The sequence below is a fragment of the Petromyzon marinus genome, chromosome 79, assembly GCF_048934315.1.
Source record: "Petromyzon marinus isolate PM22_M1 ecotype Great Lakes invasive population chromosome 79, UKy_Petmar_22M1.pri1.0, whole genome shotgun sequence".
NCBI lineage: Eukaryota > Metazoa > Chordata > Hyperoartia > Petromyzontiformes > Petromyzontidae > Petromyzon > Petromyzon marinus.
Genome location: NC_133745.1, coordinates 23,552,621 through 23,567,429, shown reverse-complemented (window position 1 = coordinate 23,567,429; position 14,809 = coordinate 23,552,621). Strand labels below are relative to the sequence as shown.

Below are 14,809 nucleotides of genomic sequence, written 5' to 3'. Positions count from 1 at the left end.
GAACTGCCCATATAGGACTCACCGTCTGTGATCTCTACATTGGGTCAAACTTAACGTCTCTTAATGTTCGAAGGCTTGTGCACCGGATCTTATTTATTCACGATGTTGTTACAAAAAAATCCGCAGACTTACCTGCTGCTGGATCTCCTCTCCGTTTCAAAGAACAAATTTGACCTCAGGTCTTCGCTCATTTACCAGCTTCACATTCCCCTATTGCCGTACTAAAACCGGAGGAAGGGCCTTTTGCTATTGATGCCCCCAGGGTCTGGAATGCTTTTGCCAATAAACTGCAACTTGAATCACTACCAATGAGATCTTCACTCAAAACTGCTCTAGAGGAGTTGTACTCCCCCTAGCTGCCACTGCTATTCAGCGGCCTAAAATATGGCTCTAGATTTTAGTGTTATAATTCATTTATGTAGTTTATTGTTAAAAAAAATGCGGTCACAGTCCCTATGATCGCAGTTACATTGCATTTATGGCTTTTATTTTTGGTGATTTCGAAAAGTTTTTTTTGTTTGTTTTGGCCGTGTTTTTGTTCATTGTAGTACGGAGTTAGACTGATGGCCTTAATCTTAGTTGTCTTGTGGTTCTTGTTGTTATTTTGACTTGCATCCCACTGGGATTTTTGCACACAGCCTTGGTGGTGTAACGGTGCTATTTCAGGAATATTTTGATGTTTTTTTCCTGGATTTTCTGTTTGCACAGTCACACAAAGTCACTTTAAGATGTTTTTCTTGTTCATCTTTGTTTTGTTTGTTGCTGTTGCACCCGATTCAAGAGCCGAATGGCTCACAGGGCTATACCAAAATAAATCAAACTATGAAACCAACGCCCCTCCCACCACGAACACGTCAGAGCAGCGAGGTTGTGGTCATTGGTGGGCGGCGTCTCCTCTGGCCCCGCCTTCTCCACTCGCCACGCCCCCCTCAAACCACGCCCCTCCCCCACCACGAACACGTCAGAGCAGCGAGGTTGTGGTCATTTGTGGACGGCGTCTCCTCTGGCCCCGCCTTCTCCACTTGCCACGCCCCCTCAAGCACTGAATCCCCCCAATGTTACGTTTGGAATTGATAAAAGCTACCATACTGCCTCTACTGGACTACTGTGACATCGTGCATGAATCAGCCCCAAGTACTGTACTGAAGAAGATTGATTCCATCTATCACTCGGCCTTAAGATTTACATTGAACTGCCCATATAGGACTCACCGTCTGTGATCTCTACATTGGGTCAAACTTAACGTCTCTTAATGTTCGAAGGCTTGTGCACCGGATCTTATTTATTCACGATGTTGTTACAAAAAAATCCGCAGACTTACCTGCTGCTGGATCTCCTCTCCGTTTCAAAGAACAAATTTGACCTCAGGTCTTCGCTCATTTACCAGCTTCACATTCCCCTATTGCCGTACTAAAACCGGAGGAAGGGCCTTTTGCTATTGATGCCCCCAGGGTCTGGAATGCTTTTGCCAATAAACTGCAACTTGAATCACTACCAATGAGATCTTCACTCAAAACTGCTCTAGAGGAGTTGTACTCCCCCTAGCTGCCACTGCTATTCAGCGGCCTAAAATATGGCTCTAGATTTTAGTGTTATAATTCATTTATGTAGTTTATTGTTAAAAAAAATGCGGTCACAGTCCCTATGATCGCAGTTACATTGCATTTATGGCTTTTATTTTTGGTGATTTCGAAAAGTTTTTTTTGTTTGTTTTGGCCGTGTTTTTGTTCATTGTAGTACGGAGTTAGACTGATGGCCTTAATCTTAGTTGTCTTGTGGTTCTTGTTGTTATTTTGACTTGCATCCCACTGGGATTTTTGCACACAGCCTTGGTGGTGTAACGGTGCTATTTCAGGAATATTTTGATGTTTTTTTCCTGGATTTTCTGTTTGCACAGTCACACAAAGTCACTTTAAGATGTTTTTCTTGTTCATCTTTGTTTTGTTTGTTGCTGTTGCACCCGATTCAAGAGCCGAATGGCTCACAGGGCTATACCAAAATAAATCAAACTATGAAACCAACGCCCCTCCCACCACGAACACGTCAGAGCAGCGAGGTTGTGGTCATTGGTGGGCGGCGTCTCCTCTGGCCCCGCCTTCTCCACTCGCCACGCCCCCCTCAAACCACGCCCCTCCCCCACCACGAACACGTCAGAGCAGCGAGGTTGTGGTCATTTGTGGACGGCGTCTCCTCTGGCCCCGCCTTCTCCACTTGCCACGCCCCCTCAAGCACTGAATCCCCCCAATGTTACGTTTGGAATTGATAAAAGCTACCATACTGCCTCTACTGGACTACTGTGACATCGTGCATGAATCAGCCCCAAGTACTGTACTGAAGAAGATTGATTCCATCTATCACTCGGCCTTAAGATTTACATTGAACTGCCCATATAGGACTCACCGTCTGTGATCTCTACATTGGGTCAAACTTAACGTCTCTTAATGTTCGAAGGCTTGTGCACCGGATCTTATTTATTCACGATGTTGTTACAAAAAAATCCGCAGACTTACCTGCTGCTGGATCTCCTCTCCGTTTCAAAGAACAAATTTGACCTCAGGTCTTCGCTCATTTACCAGCTTCACATTCCCCTATTGCCGTACTAAAACCGGAGGAAGGGCCTTTTGCTATTGATGCCCCCAGGGTCTGGAATGCTTTTGCCAATAAACTGCAACTTGAATCACTACCAATGAGATCTTCACTCAAAACTGCTCTAGAGGAGTTGTACTCCCCCTAGCTGCCACTGCTATTCAGCGGCCTAAAATATGGCTCTAGATTTTAGTGTTATAATTCATTTATGTAGTTTATTGTTAAAAAAAATGCGGTCACAGTCCCTATGATCGCAGTTACATTGCATTTATGGCTTTTATTTTTGGTGATTTCGAAAAGTTTTTTTTGTTTGTTTTGGCCGTGTTTTTGTTCATTGTAGTACGGAGTTAGACTGATGGCCTTAATCTTAGTTGTCTTGTGGTTCTTGTTGTTATTTTGACTTGCATCCCACTGGGATTTTTGCACACAGCCTTGGTGGTGTAACGGTGCTATTTCAGGAATATTTTGATGTTTTTTTCCTGGATTTTCTGTTTGCACAGTCACACAAAGTCACTTTAAGATGTTTTTCTTGTTCATCTTTGTTTTGTTTGTTGCTGTTGCACCCGATTCAAGAGCCGAATGGCTCACAGGGCTATACCAAAATAAATCAAACTATGAAACCAACGCCCCTCCCACCACGAACACGTCAGAGCAGCGAGCTGTGGTCATTGGTGGGCGGCGTCTCCTCTGGCCCCGCCTTCTCCACTCGCCACGCCCCCTCAAACCAACGCCCCTCTCCCACAACGAACACGTCAGAGCAGCGAGAGCTGCGGTCCATTGGTGGGCGGCGTCTCCTCTGGCCCCGCCTTCCTCCACTCGCCACGCCCCCTCAAACCACGCCCCTCTCCCACAACGAACACGTCAGAGCAGCGAGCTGAGAGAGCTGTGGTCCATTGGTGGGCGGCGTCTCCTCTGGCCCCGCCTTCCTCCACTCGCCACGCCCCCTCAAACCACGCCCCTCTCCCACAACGAACACGTCAGAGCAGCGAGCTGAGAGAGCTGTGGTCCATTGGTGGGCGGCGTCTCCTCTGGCCCCGCCTCCCCCACTCGCCACGCCCCCTCAAACCACGCCCCTCTCCCACAACGAACACGTCAGAGCAGCGAGCTGAGAGAGCTGTGGTCCATTGGTGGGCGGCGTCTCCTCTGGCCCCGCCTCCTTCCACTCGCCACGCCCCCTCAAACCACGCCCCTCTCCCACAACGAACACGTCAGAGCAGCGAGCTGAGAGAGCTATGGTCCATTCGTGGGCGGTGTCTCCTCTGGCCCCGCCTCCTTCCACTCGCCCCGCCCCCTCAAACCAACGCCCCTCCCACCACGAACACGTCAGAGCAGCGAGCTGAGAGAGCTGTGGTCCATTGGTGGGCGGCGTCTCCTCTGGCCCCGCCTCCTTCCACTCGCCCCCGCCCCCTCAAACCAACGCCCCTCCCACCACGAACACGTCAGAGCAGCGAGCTGAGAGAGCTGTGGTCATTGGTGGGCGGCGTCTCCTCTGGCCCCGCCTCCTCCCCTCGCCCCGCCCCCTCTCCTGCCATGTTGAAGGCCACGAGCCACAATGGGCGGGTGTGGGGGCGGGGCCATCCACTAGCCCCGCCCCCACTCCGCCACCTCCTCCTCCACCACCGCTGAAGCGTGGGGAGAGGCCCGAGGCGGAGGAGGGGGAGGGGCATGGGGGGGAGGGGCGGGGGGCATCGGAGTCTGTTGGGGGGGGGAGAGAGGGGAGGGGGTGACAGTGACGTCATCGACATCGGTGACGTCATCGACATCGGTGCCGTAATCGACATCAATGACTTAATCGACATCGGTGACGTCGGTGACGTCACCTGGTGAGTGAGTGGTGAGTGGATGAGTGGGTGAGTGAGTGGGTGGGTGAGTGAGTGAGTGGGTGAATGAGTGAGTGGGTGAGTGAGTGGGTGAGTGAGCGGGTGAGTGGGTTAGTGAGTAGGTGAGTGAGTGGGTGAGTGAGTGTGTGGGTGAGTGGTGAGTGGATGAGTGGGTGAGTGAGTGGGTGAGTGAGTGAGTGGGTGAGTGGGTGAGTGAGTGGGTGGGTGAGTGAGTGGGTGGGTGAGTGAGTGGGTGGGTGAGTGGGTGAGTGGGTGAGTGAGTGGGTGAGTGAGTGAGTGGGTGAGTGGGTGGGTGAGTGAGTGAGTGGGTGAGTGGGTGGGTGAGTGAGTGAGTGGGTAAGTAGGTGAGTGAGTGAGTGGGTGAGTGGTGAGTGGGTGAGTGAGTGGGTGGGTGAGTGAGTGAGTGGGTGGGTGAGTGGGTGAGTGGGTGGGTGGGTGGGTGAGTGAGTGAGTGGGTGAGTGAGTGAGTGGGTGAGTCAGTGAGTGGGTGAGTAGGTGAGTGAGTGAGTGGGTAAGTAGGTGAGTGAGTGAGTGGTGAGTGAGTGAGTGGTGAGTGAGTGGTGAGTGTATGAGTGAGTGAGTGGTGAGTGAGTGGTGAGTGAGTGAGTGAGTGGTGAGTGAGTGGTGAGTGAGTGAGTGGTGAGTGAGTGAGTGGTGAGTGAGTGGTGAGTGAGTGAGTGGTGAGTGAGTGGTGAGTGAGTGAGTGAGTGGTGAGTGAGTGGTGAGTGAGTGGTGAGTGAGTGAGTGAGTGGTGAGTGAGTGGTGAGTGAGTGAGTGGTGAGTGAGTGAGTGGTGAGTGAGTGGTGAGTGAGTGGTGAGTGAGTGAGTGTGAGTGAGTGGTGAGTGGGTGAGTGAGTGAGTGAGTGGGTGAGTGAGTGAGTGGTGAGTGAGTGGTGAGTAAGTGGTGAGTGCTCACCGGCTGAGCGCTGTTGCCACGGTGATGACTGTTGAGACAATAACAAGAGCAGCAACCATCCAGCCTGCACCACGTTACCATGACAACCACGTTACCATAATAACCACGTTACCACGTCACCATAGCAACCATGTAACCATAACAACCACGTTACCATAACAACCAAAACCACCCAGCCTACACCACGTTCCCATAACCACATCTCTCTGTGACTCTGTGTGTCTCTATGTGTCTCTATGTATCTCTATGTGTCTCTGTGTATCTCTCTGTGTCTCTATGTATCTCTATGAGTCTCTATGGGTCTCTAAGTGTCTCTATGTGTCTCTATGTATCTCTCTGTGTCTCTGTGTATCTCTGTGTGTCTCTGTGTGTCTCTATGTATCTCTATGTGTCTCTATGTATCCCTATGTATCTCTATGTGTCTCTATGTATCTCTATGTATCTCTATGTGTCTCTGTGTGTCTCTATGTGTCTCTATGTATCTCTATGTGTCTCTGTGTGTCTCTGTGTGTCTCTATGTGTCTCTATGTATCTCTATGTGTCTCTGTGTGTCTCTATGTGTCTCTATGTATCTCTGTGTGTCTCTGTGTGTCTCTGTGTGTCTCTATGGGTCTCTATGTATCTCTATGTGTCTCTGTGTGTCTCTGTGTGTCTCTGTGTGTCTCTATGGGTCTCTATGTATCTCTATGTGTCTCTATGGGTCTCTACGTGTCTCTGTGTCTCTCTGTGTCTCTATGTATCTCTATGTGTCTCTGTGTGTCTCTCTGTGTCTCTGTGTGTCTCTGTGTGTCTCTATGGGTCTCTATGTGTCTCTATGTATCTCTATGGGTCTCTATTTGTCTCTATGTATCTCTATATGTCTCTATGTATCTCTATGTGTCTCTATGTATCTCTATGTATCTCTATGTGTCTCTATGTATCTCTATGTGTCTCTATATATCTCTATGTGTCTCTATGTATCTCTATGTATCTATATGTGTCTCTATGTGTCTCTATGTATCTCTGTGTATCTCTATGAGTCTCTATGTATCTCTATTAGTCTAAATGTATCTCTATATATATCTATGTGTCTCTATGTATCTCTATGTGTCTCTATATATCTCTATGTATCTCTATGTATCTCTATGTAGCTATATATCTCTATGAGTATCTATATATCTCTATATATCTCTATGAGTCTCTATATATCTCTATGTATCTCTATATATCTCTATGTATCTCTATGTGTCTCTGTGGGTCTCTATGAGTCTCTATATATCTCTAAATATCTCTATGAGTCGCTATGTATCTCTATGTATCTCTATGTGTCTCTATGTATCTCTATGTATCTCTATGTGTCTCTGTGGGTCTCTATGAGTGGGGTCACTTCAGAGGTCAGCGGCCTTCCCCCGGGTGCAGGAGCCTGGGGCCTTGCCTGGCAGGCCGGTGGGGGTCTCTGGGCCGGGCAGGGCAGGCGAGGCAGGAGGCGTCCTGGGGAGTGGGGGAGGAGGCCCCCCTGGGAGTGCTGTTGGTGGGGGCGGGCTCTGGAGCGTTCAGCGGCTGCCCCCATCACTGTGGGGGGGGGGGGGGTAAAGGGGGGGTGGGGGGGTTAGGGGGTGGGGGGGTTAGGGGGTGGGTGGGTGAGTGGGCAGGTGAGTGAGTGACTGAGTGAGTGAGTGACTGAGTGAGTGACTGACTGAGTGACTGACTGAGTGACTAGGTGACTGACTGACTGAGTGAGTGACTGACTGACTGAGTGACTGACTGAGTGACTGACTGAGTGACTGACTGAGTGACTAGGTGACTGACTGACTGAGTGACTGACTGACTGACTGAGTGAGTGACTGACTGAGTGACTAGGTGACTGACTGAGTGAGTGAGTGACTGACTGACTGAGTGACTGACTGAGTGACTGACTGAGTGACTAGGTGACTGACTGACTGAGTGACTGACTGAGTGACTGACTAGGTGACTGAGTGACTGAGTGATTGCCTGAGTGAGTGACTGACTGACTAACTGAGTGACTGACTGAGTGACTGAGTGACTGACTGAGTGACTAGTTGACTGACTGAGTGAGTGACTGACTAGGTGATGAGTGACTGAGTGATTGACTGACTGACTGAGTGACTGACTGAGTGACTGAGTGACTGACTGAGTGAGTGAGTGAGTGACTGAGTGACTGACTGAGTGACTGACTGACTGAGTGACTGACTGAGTGAGTGAGTGACTGACTGAGTGACTGACTGACTGACTGAGTGAGTGAGTGACTGAGTGAGTGATTGACTGACTGAGTGACTGACTGAGTGACTGACTGAGTGACTAGGTGACTGAGTGACTGACTGAGTGACTGACTAGGTGACTGAGTGACTGAGTGATTGCCTGAGTGAGTGACTGACTGACTAACTGAGTGACTGACTGAGTGACTGAATGACTGACTGAGTGACTGACTGAGTGACTGAGTGACTGACTGACTGACTGATTGAGTGACTGAGTGACTGAGTGAGTGACTGACTGAGTGACTGACTGAGTGACTGACTGAGTGACTAGGTGACTGACTGAGTGAGTGACTGACTAGGTGACTGAGTGATTGACTGACTGAGTGAGTGACTGAGTGAGTGACTGACTGAGTGACTGACTGACTGAGTGACTGACTGAGTGAGTGAGTGACTGAGTGAGTGACTGAGTGACTGACTGAGTGACTGACTGAGTGACTGAGTGACTGACTGACTGACTGATTGAGTGACTGAGTGACTGAGTGAGTGACTGACTGAGTGACTGACTGAGTGACTGACTGACTGACTGAGTGACTGACTGAGTGACTGACTAGGTGACTGAGTGACTGAGTGATTGCCTGAGTGACTGACTGACTAACTGAGTGACTGACTGAGTGACTGAGTGACTGAGTGACTGACTGAGTGACTAGGTGACTGACTGAGTGACTGACTAGGTGACTGAGTGACTGAGTGATTGACTGACTGAGTGACTGACTGAGTGAGTGACTGACTGAGTGACTGACTGAGTGACTGACTGAGTGAATAGGTGGCTGACTGAGTGACTGACTAGGTGACTGAGTGACTGACTGACTAGGTGACTGAGTGAATGACTGAGTGACTGACTGACTGACTAGGTGACTGAGTGACTGCCTGACTAGGTGAGTGACTGACTGAGTGACTAGGTGACTGACTAGGTGACTAAGTGAGTGACTGAGTGACTGACTGAGTGACTAACTGACTGACTAGGTGACTGAGTGATTGCCTGAGTGAGTGACTGACTGACTAACTGAGTGACTGACTGAGTGACTGAGTGGCTGACTGAGTGACTAGTTGACTGACTGAGTGAGTGACTGACTAGGTGATGAGTGACTGAGTGATTGACTGACTGACTGAGTGACTGACTGAGTAACTGACTGACTGACTGAGTGAGTGACTGAGTGAGTGACTGAGTGACTGACTGAGTGACTGACTGACTGAGTGACTGACTGAGTGAGTGAGTGACTGACTGAGTGACTGACTGACTGACTGAGTGAGTGACTGAGTGAGTGATTGACTGACTGAGTGACTGACTGAGTGACTGACTGAGTGACTAGGTGACTGAGTGACTGACTGAGTGACTGACTAGGTGACTGAGTGACTGAGTGATTGCCTGAGTGAGTGACTGACTGACTAACTGAGTGACTGACTGAGTGACTGAGTGACTGACTGAGTGACTAGGTGACTGACTGAGTGAGTGACTGACTAGGTGACTGACTGACTGAGTGACTGACTGAGTGAGTGAGTGAGTGACTGAGTGAGTGACTGAGTGACTGACTGAGTGACTGAGTGACTGAGTGACTGACTGAGTGAGTGAGTGAGTGACTGAGTGAGTGACTGAGTGACTGACTGAGTGACTGAGTGACTGACTGACTGATTGAGTGACTGAGTGACTGACTGAGTGACTGACTGAGTGAGTGACTGACTAGGTAACTGAGTGACTGAGTGATTGCCTGAGTGACTGACTGACTAACTGAGTGACTGACTGAGTGACTGAGTGACTGACTGAGTGACTAGGTGACTGACTGAGTGACTGACTAGGTGACTGAGTGACTGAGTGATTGACTGACTGAGTGACTGACTGACTGAGTGACTGACTGAGTGACTGACTGAGTGAATAGGTGACTGACTGAGTGACTGACTAGGTGACTGAGTGACTGACTGACTAGGTGACTGAGTGAATGACTGACTGAGTGACTGACTGACTGACTAGGTGACTGAGTGACTGCCTGACTAGGTGAGTGACTGACTGAGTGACTAGGTGACTGACTAGGTGACTAAGTGAGTGACTGAGTGACTGACTGAGTGACTAACTGACTGACTAGGTGACTGAGTGACTGACTGAGTGACTGACTGACGAGGTGACTAACTGACTGACTAGGTGACTAACTGAGTGACTAGGTGAGTGACTAAGTGACTAACTGACTAACTGATTGACTAAGTGACTAGGTAAGTGACTCAGTGACTAGGTGACTAAGTGACTAGGTGAGTGACTGACTGACTAGGTGACTAAGTGACTGAGTGACTAGGTGAGTGACTGTGTGAGTGACTGAGTGACTGACTAAGTGACTAGGTGACTGACTAAGTGACTAGGTGACTAACTGAGTGGCTAGGTGAGTGACTAAGTGACTAACTGACTAACTGAGTGACTAAGTGACTAGGTGACTGAGTGACTAGGTGAGTGACTGTGTGAGTGACTGAGTGACTGACTAAGTGACTAGGTGACTGACTAAGTGACTAGGTGACTAACTGAGTGACTAGGTGAGTGACTAAGTGACTAACTGACTAACTGAGTGACTAAGTGACTAGGTGACTGAGTGAGTCCTCCGCTCACCCTCAGACGATGACGAATGCCGCGTTGTGACTAGGCGAGTGACTGAGTGACTAGGTGAGTGACTAGGTGACTGAGTGACTGAGTGACTGACTAAGTGACTAGGTGACTAAGTGACTAGGTGACTACCTGAGTGACTAGGTGAGTGACTAAGTGATTAACTGACTAACTAAGTGACTAAGTGACTAGGTAAGTGACTGAGTGACTAGGTGACTAAGTGACTAGGTGAGTGACTGACTGACTAGGTGACTAAGTGACTGAGTGACTAGGTGAGTGACTGTGTGAGTGACTGAGTGACTGACTAAGTGACTAGGTGACTGACTAAGTGACTAGGTGACTAACTGAGTGACTAGGTGAGTGACTAAGTGACTAACTGACTAACTGAGTGACTAAGTGACTAGGTAAGTGACTGAGTGACTAGGTGACTAAGTGACTGAGTGACTAGGTGAGTGACCGTGTGAGTAACTAGGTGAGTGACTAAGTGACTAGGTGACTAAGTGACTAGGTGACTAACTGAGTGACTAGGTGAGTGACTAACTGACTGAGTGACTAAGTGACTAGGTAAGTTACTGAGTGACTAGGTGACTAAGTGACTAGGTGAGTGACTGACTGGGTGACTAAGTGACTGAGTGACTAGGTGAGTGACTGTGTGAGTGACTGTTTCAGTGACTAAATGACTAGGTGACTGACTAAGTGACTAGGTGACTAACTGAGTGATTAGGTGAGTGACTAACTGACTAACTGACTGAGTGACTAAGTGACTAGGTAAGTGACTGAGTGACTGGGTGACTAAGTGACTAGGTGAGTGACTGACTGACAAGGTGACTAAGTGACTGAGTGACTAGGTGAGTGACTGTGTGAGTGACTAGGTGAGTGACTAAGTGACTAGGTGACTGACTAAGTGACTAGGTGACTAACTGAGTGACTAGGTGAGTGACTAACTGACTAACTGACTGAGTGACTAAGTGACTAGGTAAGTGACTGAGTGACTAGGTGACTAAGTGACTAGGTGAGTGACTGACTAGGTGACTGAGTGACTGAGTGACTGTGTGAGTGACTAGGTGAGTGACTGTGTGAGTGACTAGGTGAGTGACTAGGTGAGTGACTGTGTGAGTGACTAGGTGAGTGACTAGGTGACTAGGTGACTAGGTGAGTGACTAGGTGAGTGACTAGGTAAGTGACTAGGTTAGTGACTGTGTGAGTGACTAGGTGAGTGACTGAGTGACTAGGTGAGTGACTAGATGAGTGACTGACTAGGTGAGTGACTAGGTGAGTGACTAGGTGAGTGACTGAGTGAGTGACTGAGTGACTGAGTGAGTGACTGAGTGACTAACTGACTAGGTAAGTGACTAAGTGACTGAGTGACTAACTGAGTGACTGACTGAGTGACTAGGTGAGTGACTAGGTAACTAGGTAAGTGACTGAGTGACTGAGTGACTGACTAACTGACTAGTGACTGACTAAGTGACTGACTAAGTGACTAACTGACTGAGTGAGTGACTAGGTGAGTGACTAGGTGAGTGACTAGGTGAGTGACTAGGTGACTGAGTGACTAGGTGACTGAGTGACTAGGTGAGTGACTGTGTGACTGACTAACTGACTGAGTGAGTGACTGAGTGAGTGACTGAGTGACTAACTGAGTGACTGACTGACTAGGTGACTAGGTAAGTGAATGAGTGACTGAGTGACTGACTAGGTGACTGACTAGGTGACTAAGTGACTGACTAAGTCACTGACTAAGTGACTGACTAACTGACTAGGTGACTAAGTGACTGACTAACTGACTAGGTGACTAAGTGACTGACTAAGTGACTGACTAGGTGACTGAGTGACTGACTAAGTGACTAGGTGACTAACTGACTAGTGACTAAGTGACTAAGTGACTGACTAACTGACTAAGTGACTGACTCAGTGACTGACTGACTGAGTGACTGACTGACTAACTAGGTGACTGACTAACTGACTAGGTGACTAAGTGACTGACTAAGTGACTGACTAACTGACTAAGTGACTGACTAAGTGACTGACTGATTGACTGACTAACTAAGTGACTGACTAACTGACTAGGTGACTAAGTGACTGACTAAGTGACTGACTAACCGACTAGGTGACTAAGTGACTGACTAAGTGACTGACTAGGTGACTGAGTGCCTGACTAAGTGACTGACTAAGTGACTGACTAACTGACTAGGTGACTAAGTGACTGACTAAGTGACTGACTGACTAGGTGACTAAGTGACTGACTAAGTGACTAAGTGACTGACTCAGTGACTGACTAAGTGACTGACTAACTGACTAGGTGGCTGAGTGACTGACTAAGTGACTGACTAAGTGACTTACTAACTGACTCGGTGACTAAGTGACTGACTAAGTGACTGACTGACTAGGTGACTAAGTGACTGACTAAGTGACTGACTGACTAGTGACTAAGTGACTGACTAAGTGACTAAGTGACTGACTAAGTGACTGACTAAGTGACTGACTGACTAGTGACTAAGTGACTGACTAAGTGACTAAGTGACTGACTAAGTGACTAAGTGACTGACTAAGTGACTAGGTGACTAAGTGACTGACTAAGTGACTGACTGACTAGGTGACTAAGTGACTGACTAAGTGACTAAGTGACTGACTAGGTGACTAACTGACTGACTAAGTGACTAGGTGACTAAGTGACTAGGTGGCTGACTAGGTGACTAACTGACTAGGTGACTAAGTGACTGACTAAGTGACTGACTAAGTGACTAGGTGACTAAGTGACTAAGTGACTAGGTGGCTGACTAGGTGACTAACTGACTAGGTGACTAAGTGACTGACTAAGTGACTGACTAAGTGACTAGGTGACTAAGTGACTAAGTGACTCACCCTCATAGACGATGATGAACGCCGCGTTGCGACTGGCCGCCGCCGAGCGGAAGGTGACGCCCACTCGCGACGTCCGCGCCGTGATTGGTCGCTGGGGCTCGCGGGGCGACGCCCCCCCGCCACGGACGACCAATAGGAGCGGAGCAGCGCCTCCCCCTCTCTCCACTCGTCTCCCCGTGTCTCCCCGTGTCTCCACGCGCGTCCACGTGTCTCCGGCTGTGACAGCGTCTCCCCGTGTCTCCGCCCGTGTCCCCGTGTCTCCCAGTGTCTCCACTCGTGTCCCCGTGTCTCCCCGTGTCTCTGCTCGTGTCCCCGTGTCTCCGGCTGTGACAGAGTCTCCCCCTGTCTCCACCCGTGTCCCCGTGTCTCCCCGTGTCTCCGCCCGTGTCCCCGTGTCTCCGGCTGTGACGGCGTCTCTCCGCGTCTCCACCCGTGTCCCCGTGTCTCCCCATGTCTCCACCCGTGTCCCCGTGTCTCCCCGTGTCTCCACCCGTGTCCCCGTGTCTCCCGCTCCTCCTCCTCCGCTGTCGTCCCAGATGATGAGGAGGTCTCCCGGCCAGTCCACGCTGAGGAGGGGGAAGCTCAGGCGAAGGGCTCCACCCCCAACACCGCCACCCCCAACACCGCCACCACCACCAACACCACCACCAACACCACCACCAACACCACCACCACCACCATCATCACCACCACCACCACCACCACCGCCACCAACACCACCACCACCAACACTACCACCACCACCGCCACCCCCAACACCGCCACCATCACCACCACCACCGCCACCACCACCACCAACACCGCCACCCCCAACACCGCCACCACCACCCCCAACACCACCACCGCCACCACCACCACCAACACCACCACCGCCATCAACACCATCACCACCGCCACCACCGCCACCACCATCACCACCGCCACCACCACCACCACCACCACCGCCGCCACCACCACCACCACCACCGCCAGCGTCGGTGGCAGCGGTGGTGTCGATGCTCCAAGTGCAGCCGCCACCGCCGTTGCCATGGGCCCCGGTTGCCGTGGCGACGTCGTCGCCGCCGCCGTTGCCGGGGTAACCGGGGGAGTAGATGACCCCGGAGGGGCCGCGGAGAGACCCACCGCACGCACCCACCCAGGCTGTCGCCATGGCGACGGTGATGACAACGACAACAACAACAATCACAACAACAACAATCACAACAATCACAACAACAATCACAACAACAACAATCATAACAACAACAATCACAACAACAATCACAACAACAACAACCACAACAACAACAATCACAACAACAACCACAACAACAACAATCACAACAACAACAATCACAACAACAATCACAACAACAACAATCACAACAACAACAATCACAACAACAATCGCAACGACAACAATCACAACAACAACAATCACAACAACAACAATCACAACAACAACAATCACAACAACAATCACAACAATCACAACAACAATAATCACAACAACAAAAATCACAACAACAATCACAATGACAACAATCACAACAACAACAATCACAACAATCACAACAACAATAATCACAACAACAATAATCACAACAACAATCACAATGACAACAATCACAACAACCACAACAACAATCACAACAACAATCACAACAACAACAATCACAACAACAATCACAACAACAATCACAACAATCACAACAACAACAATCACAACAACAACCACAACGCAGCTTCCCCTTTAGACCCCGCCCCTTCCTCTTCAGACCCCACC

The 14,809-nt window shown here is 49.6% G+C and overlaps 1 long non-coding RNA gene across 1 annotated transcript; it reads right to left on the bottom strand.

The window, feature by feature from the left end:
- Nucleotides 1–4,027: 4,027 nt before the first annotated feature.
- On the bottom strand, nucleotides 4,028–13,690 carry LOC142907479 (uncharacterized). Its single transcript, XR_012931032.1, has 3 exons — nucleotides 13,045–13,690; nucleotides 5,344–6,894; nucleotides 4,028–4,281 (listed from the first exon to the last, which is right to left on the bottom strand). It is a non-coding gene; the product is annotated as an uncharacterized LOC142907479 (long non-coding RNA).
- Between the last annotated feature and the right edge of the window lie 1,119 nt (nucleotides 13,691–14,809).